The sequence below is a fragment of the Chinchilla lanigera genome, unplaced genomic scaffold (genome assembly GCF_000276665.1).
Source record: "Chinchilla lanigera isolate Chin_1 unplaced genomic scaffold, ChiLan1.0 scaffold00071, whole genome shotgun sequence".
Taxonomy (NCBI): Eukaryota; Metazoa; Chordata; class Mammalia; order Rodentia; family Chinchillidae; genus Chinchilla; species Chinchilla lanigera.
Genome location: NW_004955472.1, coordinates 6,011,434 through 6,024,687, shown reverse-complemented (window position 1 = coordinate 6,024,687; position 13,254 = coordinate 6,011,434). Strand labels below are relative to the sequence as shown.

At 38.6% G+C, this 13,254-nt stretch overlaps 1 protein-coding gene across 2 annotated transcripts in view; it reads right to left on the bottom strand.

Annotated features, from left to right (window-relative positions):
- Lingo2 (leucine rich repeat and Ig domain containing 2) overlaps positions 1-13,254 on the bottom strand; it is a 1,180,631-nt gene that overhangs the window by 946,465 nt on the left and 220,912 nt on the right. For both annotated transcript variants that reach the window (XM_005401120.2, XM_005401121.2), the window contains exon 2: positions 2,420-2,515. The gene's annotated coding sequence lies outside the window, so the exon portion shown is untranslated. The remainder of the gene's footprint in view (positions 1-2,419; positions 2,516-13,254) is intronic.

Below are 13,254 nucleotides of genomic sequence, written 5' to 3'. Positions count from 1 at the left end.
ACTCAAGGGTAAAGGGCAACTGGGATGTGGGAAAAGAGAAGGGAAAGAAGGAGAAATTTTGTATGTATGTATGTACATGATATTTAACATGGTTGTTCTACTGTCTTCTATTTCTTTGCTGAAAGAAACTGTCAGTGAGTCCTTGATTGATCAATATTGCATGTCTTTATCTGTTTTCATGAGAAACCACTTTGAATATATCAATATGTAATACAAGAAGCATTGTTAATTTCCTACCACTTCATTTGTAACTCTGCATTGTCTCTAATGTTCTTTTGCTATTTTGTAAAAGGTTGTCTGCATGTCAATGTTTTCCTCTTTTTATTTTTAAAATGAAAAAAAATGTTCAAGCAGGAAGTGACTTACAAATATTCTTTGCATATGTTAAAGAGTAGTAAAGCGTAGCCAATGTAACTATTATGATCCTCACATATTATTCTGAAGTTAAAAGAGGTAAAGTGACACATGACTACCTCAGAGTTAGTTGTACAGGAAACACATACAAAATTGTGAGAAAAATAAAAGAGAGAAATCGTGGCCCTAACCAGAGAGAATTCTACTCCTATAAATAACAATTTTTAACTGAATCGAAAACTAGATGCGATGTAAGCAGGTGGAATGACTGGTGAGTCGTGTCTTGTCTAAAGTCAATACTGTTGAATTGAAGAGCAACATAATACAGGTGGGACATAGACATTTATGCAGGTGTCTCGGAATGAAACTCATTAAAATAGCTTTAGGAAAGAACGCCCCATCTTCTGTTCCCATGGTGCTCTACAGGAAGCCATTCTGTACTGATGCTGGAGAGTTTAACCCCATCACTACACTGCATTCATTAATTTTCTCGGCTTTCACTCTTCCATAAAAAGGTGAAAACACATTGGAACCTGGGGACAGTTTAAAGCCTGTCCTCTAAATCTCACACTGAGTGCTGGCATCCCTCCCCACTTCGTTTTTTACAGCACAGAAAGGAAAAATGTAATCTCCAACTGCAGGCGTGATATCTGCTTTCACAGAAATGCTGCTGATTATCACAAGCTTAGAAGCAGGACTCTGCAATCACGACCACCACTAACAGGGTGCGCGGCAGTCTCGGAAGTGCTCAGCGCTGAATGACCCAAACGCACTGGACTGCCTGGTGCAGAGAGGGTACTTTGTTCCCGAGCATTAGGGCAGATTTATCTGCACATGTTCAGGTAGGAGTGTAGGTCAACTAAAGCCAGTGGTTCTGCTGAGTTCCAGGAACAAAAATTTACATTCTACCATCTATAAACAAATGACTTTAAAGTGTGCTGAAATTTTAAGTTTCAACCCGCAATATGAAATCATCCAGATGTATTCTTTACCAATATCACATAATGTTGAAAGAGGATACCTTTAGATACACATTTATTTAGTCACAAATCCTCCTAGATAGAGCTTCAACAAAATGCTAGATTGCATTTTAATAGCTTTTTCACCACAATGCCTCTGATGCTGCTATCAATATGATTTATATTAACTGTGTACCAAGAAGACTGTCAGGTGTTTGTATATACTGCATTAACTCTTATTTCAATGAAATCTTGCAGCAGCATCACGGTATAAGCTGTACCAAAGGAAAATGAGACTTTTTAAATTACTTGCTCAAGACTATCTGTATCCCAGTTACCCATAGAGGAGGCATTAATACTAGTTCCATTAAACTTTATTGACCATGACAAGATTCTTTGTATACAGAAAGCATATAGATTCCCTTCTTATAGCAAAGATGAGTGATAAAGTTACACTATATATTTATGTCAGTTTTTCTATAATGTTCAATTGCTCTGAAACACCATCACCTGTTAACCAATTATTTTATAGAAATCTTTTTCTCTTACATTGCTTTTCCATCTCAGATAAGGCAATTATGGTTCTTCTCTAAATGATAATGGAAACCTTGAGGCACTTACCCTCAACATAAATTAATTTTGTGGAACCATCTCAAAGGTTAGACGCACCATAGCAGAATGAATAAAGTTTACAGTCAAGAAAATCATGTGCCATGAAGTAGCTAGCCTCAAGATCTTGAATAAGGTTTTAGATGCCACAGATTTTTCTTTTCCCATTTATACAGTGGGGATAACAATACCTACCTCTAAGGGCTACAGTCATAATACTGACTCATGTAAAGAACACAAAGACACATAGTAGGAAATTAATCAAAACTCTGAGTTCCCTATTTGTTTTCTGTTCAACCTTCGAAGCTAGAGAATAATCACTACAAATTAATAAAAAGGTTTTTCCTAAATCTCATTCTTATGTGCTGGGTGAAAAGATTCATAATTTTTATCCCATTACATATTCACTACCAGAAATCACACATACACAGAAAACTGCCGTGTTTTCCTCATCATATTTGCTAAGGCGCAAAATACTAAGAACAGCATCCTCTTACCACAACATGAAGCAATTCAACAAGGATTCTCAAACTTCACTTGGGATACTTCATATATAAGGATTCTACATCTTGAAACCATCTTCAGTGAATTTCCTAAAGGAAATGAAACAAAAAATCTTGAGAACATGGGAAAAAATAAATTTAGCTTCTAACAGTTGTCATCCCAAATTCCGCATGTCATTTTCCATGTAGATATTTTTATTCTAATTCTAAAAATTAAAAAAATATCACACAGGTATTGCTAGGCTGCAAACTCGCGATCCAGTCCGATGTACCCGTCCTGGATGACACCGTTGCTTGTATTTTCACCTACTGACCTTCATTATATGTGGTATTTGTGGGTTAACATGCGTTCTTAAATAGATACGAGAAAGTAATACTTAAAGTAAAAAGCACCTTTACATCAAGTTGAGTGTTTTCACTCAATTTGTTTCAAGTCAACTATGAGTCAGTAATTTCATGTAGATGAAAGAATCAAATGATCATGGTACACTTAGTGTGTTAGCGAAAGAGATAATTTGAATATACCGCACTTTTTCCTTTCTTTTTTCCAATCAGATTTTATTGGCACATTTTAGATATTAAGGAGTTTCTAAATCTCCTTCTAAAAGATGAATGAATAGAACAAAACCACTATGTGACACTGGGCATATTTATTTTATCATTTCAATTATTATGAATATACATGTATATATTCTATCGGTGATAATTTTGCAAGCTGAAAGATCATTCATACATTTGCCAATATCAACCTCCACTGTAAAAAGTGAGCAATTTTCTGATTACTCTTAGATGACTCTTTCTTTTCCTTTTTTACCTTCCTTCTCCCTTACCCACACAACTATACTCAGATACATACACACGTGCACATACCTGACAAGTCACATTTATTGCAAGAAATTACAGTGCAATTGCATAAAGCACAATTAAATCACATTTATTCATCTGCCTAGGTCTATACCCTTTAATGACTGTTTTGGTTTTATTACAATAGAGTCTTCTACAAAATAATTAAATAACATCCTGGTTATGCAAATCACAGTAATGAAACACCGAACACTTGATTGTCTGAAATATCTCAAGCTTAAGGAGGCATGTCATAGTGATCAATTCTAAATTAGTCACTTTGGAACAAATTCATTTCCTTCAATATCCTGGTGGCCTCCTGGATTTCCATTTCTGCGAAAACAGTAATTACGAGTGCACAAGGTGGCACAGACGAGTCCCTCTTCCCAAATGACAGATACAAGAAAGAATCTACTGGGTCCATCGAATAATACTCACGCCTCTAGCTCTCCTGACAGATTCATTTCAGGTAAAGACTCTGAACAAAGGTTGCTCTAATCTCTTTTTCAGTAGAGGCATGGTAAGAATTCTGTGTCTTTAAATTACTGTCTCTCAGCTCCTGATCAATGCTTCTCTACCCTGACCTGAGATTGGGGCACTGACACTCACCGCACTACCTTTCTCCTTTGTCAGGTGCCTGTCTTTTAGGTTGTGCAGTAGGGAGCTCTAAAGACAGAAAGGAGAGCGTTCCTTCCTTCCCTTAGTAACCACCCTTTGCCAATTTAGTCTCAGCAGTTTGTGTACAGATTTTGCAAGCTATTCCAATACTAACTCACTGTGTCTCCTCAGAGGTGCCAGCACCAGGTGGCTTGCGTTCCTTCCTGACAGTTGCTGCAGTTGGAACTCCCTGAGTCCTCCGCTCTGAGCTCCCAAACACCATCCCTAGCAGCACAACCCACCTCCAGAATACACGGACTGGAGATCTGCAGGGACTCTCTTCCAAGGTCCCAGAATGGTCTTCATCTACACTCAAGCTCTACAGTTGGAGCTATTATGTCTGTATAAGCCCAGGAGCCTCCTTCTCATCTTTGAGTTCTGCAGCAGCTCTGTAACCATCCTTTATATAAAATTTATTTGCTGAAATAACAGGTATTGCTTTTCTTTTCCTCGGTGAACCCCGTTAAAGAATTTGTATTTTATTTCTAGGTTGGAGGTAGGGAATCCAGAAGAGAAGAAAAACTAGAGTCTAGCATTCATGGAGGTACTTGCCATTTATTTTATGGTTTAATCTCTAACAATATCTATGAAATGGGATAGCTTATTAAAAGGATCATAGTAAAATAAATGAAAACATGTATTTTGAGTTTCTACAATGTGTTATTACTTTTACCCACTTGATTCCATTTAGTACTCATAAGTTTTCTGAAAAGAGAACGAATTAGATCCATTTTAGGGGTAGAAAAGTGAGATGCAGGATAAATTATGTACTATTCTAAACATCTTGTAAGTGTTAGCTATAAGTAATAGTAAGTGGCAGTATATTTTAAAAGCAAAACAAGGGGAAATATTTACTTTGATAGGGTTTTCAAATAATCACATTTGCCGAGAATTTCTCTTTGCTCTTCTAAAATGTTGGCTTGCTCCATGTGTGTGTGTGTGTGTGTGCGTGTGTGTGTTATGAACAATTTTGTCCTCTTCTGCTATAATCAGAAAGGCACAGTGATTGCTGATGGAGATAGCACAGGTTGAGTTGCAGTGAAAGAAGACAGCTGTTGTGGGTATGTGTGACATGCGGGAGGAAGAATCTGCCACTGACATGGACATGGATCTCAGGTGAGAGTGGAATCTGCCACTGGAGATCTGCCAGGTCATTGCCTCCCAGGCTGGGCATGAGACACACTGTCAATGCTTTGCCCTTGTCATACATGGGTAAGAGCTGGCGAATTCAGCATATAATTTTCCCTCTAACTACAGCAGTGCAAAACTTATGACTGAGGTGGATAAAGTGATAATTCTTCCTACTCTGAACTGTCCCTACTTCTCTCACCATGCATTATGTCCAGATTTTTACATGGAGACACAGTAAAGATTCACTTTGCCCTTACAGAATGATGAACAACTAATTTCTAAAGCATCACACGTTATTGTAAAATACAAGGAAAGTGCTGTATTCATTATAAATAAACAGGTGAAAAAGGAAATGCCGCTAAGTCGTCATCAGTGTAGCACTATTAATACTCACACCAATAAGATGCCACTGCGTGGAGTGAAAAGTATAATATCTCAAATCAGTCCATGGCAGGAATATGGGAGTTCTAGGCTGCTATTCACCATTACGAAATCAAAGGCAGCTTGGCAGCCGGCACCTCTGCAAACAGCACGAGCTCTGTGAGACTGCGTGTAACACAGGGTAGCGAGGGCAGAAACGGGAGCTGGAAGAGCAAAAACACCGCCCGCGCCAGCTGCTACGACGCCAAGCAGGACCAGAAGCTGTGCACGTGCATTTCCCAATTCAGGTGACTTTTTAATAATTTAAAACTGCACCTTAATTTCTATTAAAGAGACAAGTTTTTTGACAGTGGCATTGTTTCCATTATCTGCGCATTGAAGTAACGAAACTACACGGGTATTTCCCAAACGATTAGCGTGACGCCCGTGCGCTGGAAGACGTGAACATGGCGTAGAGTCTGGTTTCAGCAATGCCACATATTCCACGCCCCTTCCGCTCCTCTCTTTCATTTTCACTCTCATTCTCTCGCTCGCACTCTGTCCTCCCTCTTCCCCCATCTTTTTGTTTTCTTTATTCACAATCTTCTAAACATAGTAAGGATTCTGAGAATTCCACAATTTTAAAACAATTATTTAATAAGTTGAGCACAGAACACCGTCCTCTTTTTATCAGATCAGGTACTATCCCTTGGATGATGACGCCTCTCTGGGACAGTCTGGGGAAGCTGAACCCTAAGATTCCTGGGACTCCAGAAAGCTGTAATTGTAAGAGGGGGTGTTTAATTCAATAGGAGCGAGCGCCGGCACAGGGAATTTCCCCCTAAAATAGCTCTGAATGCCCCTGTAACCCAGGTGTTTGGACAAAGGCCATTCAGGAGGTGGGTGGTTGAGAGCCATGGCTAATGGTCTATGCCTTAGTCTCTCTCTGGAGGTAGTAGGCATTGTATGAAAATACTGTGCTTGTGAAGCATTCCCTGGGTGGCATTATTTACCTACCATCATTTCATTTTTTTTGGGTCAATGAACACAAAGGGAAAATTTCTCTTGGAAAGATCAGAAAAGAAAAAAAAACAATGACAGGAATTAGCTACCTGCTCCACATGCAATATAAAGCCAAACCACAAGCTACAAACTTATGCAAGTAAAATTTGGCAGAATGAGGAAGCTTTACTTTGGAGGAAAACCAGAATGAAAATGCTGTGCCTGAAGTAGACATTAACACTTTATTTTATGGATATGCTCCTGCTTTTAGCTCAGCATTCCCCAGATTCTCCTAAATTTTATGATTCTTATTCAACTATCATCTGTCTGTTACAGGTGAGGCATCACAATTCCAGGTGGCAGTAATAAAGTCCATACTTACGGATCTCCCAGTCCCCAATTCATAGAACATAAACTTTGAATTTATATAAGCACAGCAACTTCCACTTTTAGGGTGTGAACATTTCTTCATATTTTTGTTGTTTTGACTCTTTATATAACTTTATGCAAAAACAGACAGATATCATAAAAGAAGTGGATCTGGGAAAATAAAATTTATCTAAAGACTTTAACATGCAGTGAAAAATGCATTCACAGATCATTTCGGCCCAGGATTTCTCCTTGCCACTAAAATAAAGATGACAATGATCAGTAAGTATTTTAAATTTTTGTTTCATGTTCCAGGCAATGCACTAAATTCTTTATAGCATCACAAAGCCCATAATAAACCAAGAGGTTGGGGCTCTAATATCCTTCTTGTGAAAGGAACAAAACCAATTCAGGGTAGTTATATGAACTTTTGCAAAATCACATTTCTTTCAAGTGGCAGATCTTACAGTGAAATATACTTTCATCTGATTTTGAAGTTTAAAGTCTTACTGGTGCTGTTCCATTGCTAATTATGTTTCAATGCAGTGTGATCACATCAGCTGCATCAATCCATTTACTATTACTATAAAATCATACCTGAATAACTTTGTAAAAAAGACTGGTTTACTTAGCTCACAATTCTGCCAGTTCTAGAGAATGATTTTCCTAGCAGCTTGGTTCTGGTGAGCACCTCATGGAAGACGGCATCCAAATGGTTGGAACCCATGTGGGAATTAGAGATCACATTGAAAGCAGAAAGTCAAATAACTATTTGGGACTAAATATGGTCCACAAAACTACATTAATCGCCTCCACAGGCACCACACTCAGTGACCTGATGACTTCTCTGTAGGCCCCTCCTTTTAAAGACACTCTCACTTCATCACTTCAACACTTCTATACTGAAGATCAAGCTTCCAGTGTATGAAGCCATGGGTGACAAACCACACCCAGATCACAGGAGTAGCAAATATACATGAAGGCTTGTGTCAGAGGCTGTATCAGAACGCTTTGCATCATTGACTGGAAGAGCTCTGTCTTGGGTTTGGTTCTGGGAGCTTCATTTGTATTTAAGCATTGTCATGGTACTGACTTCAATGGGGAAAATGTGGAGCAGAGGAAAATCTAAAGACACTATTTAAAGATAACCCTGAAATAAAGAACAAAATTTTCTTGTGAATAAACTATAGAAGAGTTCTAACAAAAGACAGTGGTAGCAAAGAGAGACACAGGAATGGCACAGTGTGTTTGAAATGATAAAATCTAGAAAGATCCTCTGATAGGGATAGGGACCCAGACATGTTTTACAGAATGCCCACAGTCTGTTCTGTAAGCATTAAATATAAATATCTAGTTAGATTTTGACAGAATACACAGCCCTCTGGGAATGGGCGTCTTCCTACCTTTATGGCAAAATGAGGCCTCCCAACCATGCTACCTGTAGTTGCTACTCTTCCTTCTTGCTAAAGAAAAATACCTGACACTGACAGTTAAAAGGGGAAAGTTGTATTTGGCTGAAAGTTTCCAGAGGACTCAGTCTGCAGTCAGCTGGTACGAAGGCAGGGTGGCTCAGCAGCGGGTGTCACAGAGGAGAGACAGTCCATGTCAAGACAGGGCAGGGAGAAGACAGCAAGCAGGAAGCAACAAGTGACAAGCAACCATGGACCCTCTTTCTGTTCCTTATATCTTTTCAGGCTACTCAGCTTTAGGTTGGCTAACACTCCCATCCAGTGTGAGGCACCCTTAATCCTACCCAGATTTATGCCAAACCAATCAAAGGATGAATTTAGAGTCCTACACCCTTGAAACCAGAATGACACCCTTCATCCCAGCCTCACACACCCTAATCCAACCACCTCTGAAAAGCCCCATCTCTGACCACATGAGGCTTTGGAGGGTATCTAGATACAAGCCACAACATTATATTCATGGCCCTGCCAAAACTCATGAACATCCCTTTATGTAAAAGGCTGCAATCTACCTCCAGGAGTTTCCAAAGTTGGAATAGTTTCAGCATTGTTGAAAAATGCAAGGCTAAAGTCTCCTTTAAGATTTAAGGCAAACTCTTAGATGTGAGCCCCCGTACAAATGAAAAGAAAGTTACACACTTTCGACACACAGTAGCACAAGATAAGCATTTCTATTGAAAAGGTACAAACGGTGGGGTGTCAAAAGGGAATGGGACCAAAGCAAGACCAAAATCTAGCAAAGTTAATATTAAATCCCGTAGTTCCATGTCCAACAGCCCCAGAAATCTGCAGCAAGTTATGACCTGCAAAGGGCATGTGTGACTCTGCCCTAGGCCACTTAGGGTGGTTGTAGCTCCCATGGCTTCTCTCTTTGGCAGACTTTGCTCATTTCTTGCAGCTTTCCTTGGACAACCCACATTCCTGGCTCTCCAACATTCTTGGGTTTCCACTGCACCTTTGGTTTCAGATTCATAGCTTTACACACTACCTTCTCAGGGGCACACTCTCTGGCCTCCCAGGCCTTCTTCTGAAATCCGGGTGGAAGCCTTCCTGACCCCACAACTCTTGCATTCTACATGCCCCTAAAACCATTACCACAGAGATGATGCCAAGATGTGCTGGGTGAAGTGCCTGGGTTTCTTAGCACTTTGAATCCAATCCCAAGAAACAAATTCCCTAGGCCACTACCATTCTGGAACATGGTGTTCTGGGGCTTTCTTTGCAAAGCAAATTCTTTCACATTTGGAACCTGAGGCTGTGAAGACTGGAGTCCTGCTGCTTCTTGTCATGTCATTAGGTCATCTTTTCCACTGTTCTTTTCTGAAATACTTTTCTTTCTAGGCTTTTTCTTACTAACCTTTTCAGTGAAAAATTTCTTCTCTGTTCCATCTTTGCAGCCCACAATTTTACTATAGCTTCCTTTCTGGCCAAACTCAAAAGGTTTTAAATCATTCTCCAGGTTCTTTACTGTTGATTCTCAACATAGATCTAGCTAAAAGACCCCAACCGTAGCCATACCATTTCCTCAACATTAGATTGCCTGAAATTGCTTGTCCAAGATTAAGCAGTCTGCTACCCTTAAATTCAACATCAAGCAAAGTCTCTGGACATGAGAATAATACAGACAACTTTCTGCCAAAGCCAAGCACACATCATTTGAAGTCCAATAGCCAATGAGGTCTTTCTGCCCAACAGAAACCTCCTTCGTCTGTTCTTTATCAGCATTCCTGTCTTCTGAGCTCTGACCAAAATCAAGTATGCTTAAGGCACTCCAGGGCTGCTTTGTTTCTTCAGCTAGAATTTTCAAACCTTTTATAATGCTTCCCAGAAGCCAGTTCCAAGGGCTTCTACACCACATAGTCAGGTATAGTCACAGCAAAGATCCTACTTCTTTGGTACCAAATTCTGTCTTTTTAGTTTTTTTCTTGTTGCTGACACAAAATACCTAACACTCAAAGTAAAAGCAGAAAGGTTTATTTGGCTCACATTTTGTAGAGGTTTCATTCTGTAATTAGCTGGCTCCAAGGCAAGGTGGGCATCACCAAGGGGCATCACAGAGGATTAACAGTCTATGGCAAAGCAGGGCAGGCAGAAGCAGCAAGCAATAAACAAGTGACAAGCAACTGGGGACCCTCTTTTTGTCTCTCATCATTCATTCAGGCTACCCACCATTAGGGCAGACAGCACTCACCTTCAGGGTTGGACACCTTAATTCTCCCTAGAATTATGCCAAACCAATCAATGACGAATTTAGTAATCACACACCATTGATTCCAGAATGACACTCTTAATCCCAGCATCACATTCTAGATCTGGCCGCTTCTGAGAAGCCCCACCTAGGACCACCTGAGCTTTGGGAGGACATTTAGAGAGAAGCCATAACACTACCTATACTTTAATCCTTAGGCACATTAACATGCTGTGGGATACATTGCATAAGAGATGACTCCTAAGAAATGACACCAAAATGGAAACAGAGACAGAGAGAAATTTTCCAGAGCAGCTATATCTAAGGAAGAAGATCCAACTAAAAAATGAAGGAAAGACTTCAGTGACTCAGCTCATAACAATCAATAAATGCAAAGGAAAGAGACTGGTATGTAGGACAACTTGCAGACAACCTCATGTAGAGTTCAGTGGATGTGTTAGTCAGCTTTCTATTGCTGGAACAAACACTTTTCATCTACAATTTAAAAAGAGGAAAGGTTTATTGTGGCTCATGATACCATAGGTTTAGACCATCCTGATGGTTCCACTGTTTGGATCTGTGATTAAGTGCAGCATCATGGTAAAAGTGCACAGTGCAGTAGAACTAGTTCCCTTATGGCACCAAAGAAGCAAGGTGGAAGACAGAATCACAGAGAAAGCAGCCAGAGACAAGATACAGTCCCCGAGGTTGTCCCTTCATAAACCACTCCAGTAATCTAGTCCCCACCTCCTAAATTTCCATTACCTCCCACAACTAGCATTATACTATGAATGTACCAATGGATGGTAAATTAACTGATGGAGTTAGAGCTCTCAGGATTCAATTGTCTCCTAAGTTCCCCACCTCTGAATACATGAGGTTTGGGGAGACATTTTAGAGGACTCTGCAGAGAAGGTTGCTGGTGGTTTTGTTTGGTTTTGTTCTCTCTTACCACCTATGCACCATAGCTTTTGTAACTGTCCATTACCTAATTTATGCTGCTCATGTTTATTATTTCTTTGTAGAATTTCATCAATTCAAGGTTTAAGTGAATTGGTTTGTTGTATAGGTTTGGAAATCATTGGAGTGAAAATCAGAGATACAAGCACACAACTGTCTCATCTTCAGAAGAAAAAAAGAAATAAACAAAAAAAAAATTTTAATTGCTACTTGAAAATGTTATGGCAGATGGAATAGCTGGGGCAGAAATAAGATGGGGTAAGAAGTACACAGATTACAGCTAAGTTTCAGATAAATTGGACTAACTCTCATACTGTACTTAGACAGTAATAGAAGGATAGATGTAAATTCAAAGGGAAAGATGCAGGCAAAAGTAAGATAAAATAAACATCTGAGTAGGGGAACTAAGGAACTAAAACGACTTCAAATAGACAGAATTAAATTCTTTCATATTCTAATTCCCCCCCTCATTCTTTTACTCTTTGTCTCTCTCCCAATGTGTGCATGTGCGCGCGCGCGCGTGCACACACACACACACACACACACACACACACTCCTGCACAATGAATATAAAGATTCAGTACTTAGTTTACTAATAAAGTTCCATCTAACTCTGAATAGCAAGAAACAGAATTACTGTGACTGTTTACCAATGGCTACTACTTTGGAGCAAGTTTCAAGACCCACAAGAGAGTATAAATGTCAGTTAGACATAGTGAAACATAAAAGACATTTTGGATGTTAGAGCTCAGACTTTTAATACGTATTGAACTCTGAAAGCTGCAATTATATGATGCTAATAACTATGTAGTAAATATAGTGTACATCCCAAATATAATAAAAGAATATTCCTCCTAGGATAGTTTTAGAGCTAAATTTTGTGTTTGCCACAATTGCATTTTAAATCTTTAATGGTGGCATTAAGATATTCAGCATTACTAAATTAGATTTTTCATACTACTCAAACAAAAAACAAACAGAAATAGTTCTTTTAAAGCAAAAAGCACAAAGAAGTTCTATGTCAAAAGTCTATTTTGATATATATTGAATTTAACACATATATACTTTTAATTACAAAAGAGCAAAGAAAACACCAAAATATTCATCAAGATAGATTGGTTACAATGGATTGTGACAAATTCATCACTAGATAAGTATATTATTCAAAGGGCGTGTGTGTGTGTGTGTGTGTGTGTGTGTGTATGAGAGGTGGAAGAGGGCGAGACAGAGAGAGAGAGAGAGAGAGAGAGAGACAAACACAGCTCTTAAAAATATCAATACGTAATACAAGCTTTGTTAATTTCCTACCACTTTGTTTGTAACTCTGCATTGTCTGTACTGCTCTTTTGCTATTTTGTAAAAGATTTTCTCTCTGTTACTGTTTTCCTCCTTTTATTTTTAAAATAAAAAAAAGTTTACTGGTTCATTTGTGAGCTGTAAGAATAATGTGCAGGTATTTTTAAAATTTTTTTTTAATCCTCTTCAACCTCTTTCCTTAGAGTAGCGTAATTTTCACTGTATAGATCTTTCACTTCTCTTGTTAGATTAATTCCTAAGTATTTTAGCTCTTTGGATGCTATTGTGAAAGGTATGGTTTCCAATTGTAAATTCCTATCATTCTGTTTTGAGGTAATGTATCATTTTTGTTGTTTCTGTGTTGTTTTGATTTTGTCTTCATTCCTGTTTTGTCAGATTTTTTGATTTTTAAAAATTAGAAAAATAAAATATTTTGCTGTTGTTTTGTTTTTTTTTTACTTTGTGCATACATTTATCAATGGGAAAAATATTTACAAAAGCATATAAGCAGATATAACATAAATTAGTTACAATCACTTTTACATTCAGTATTC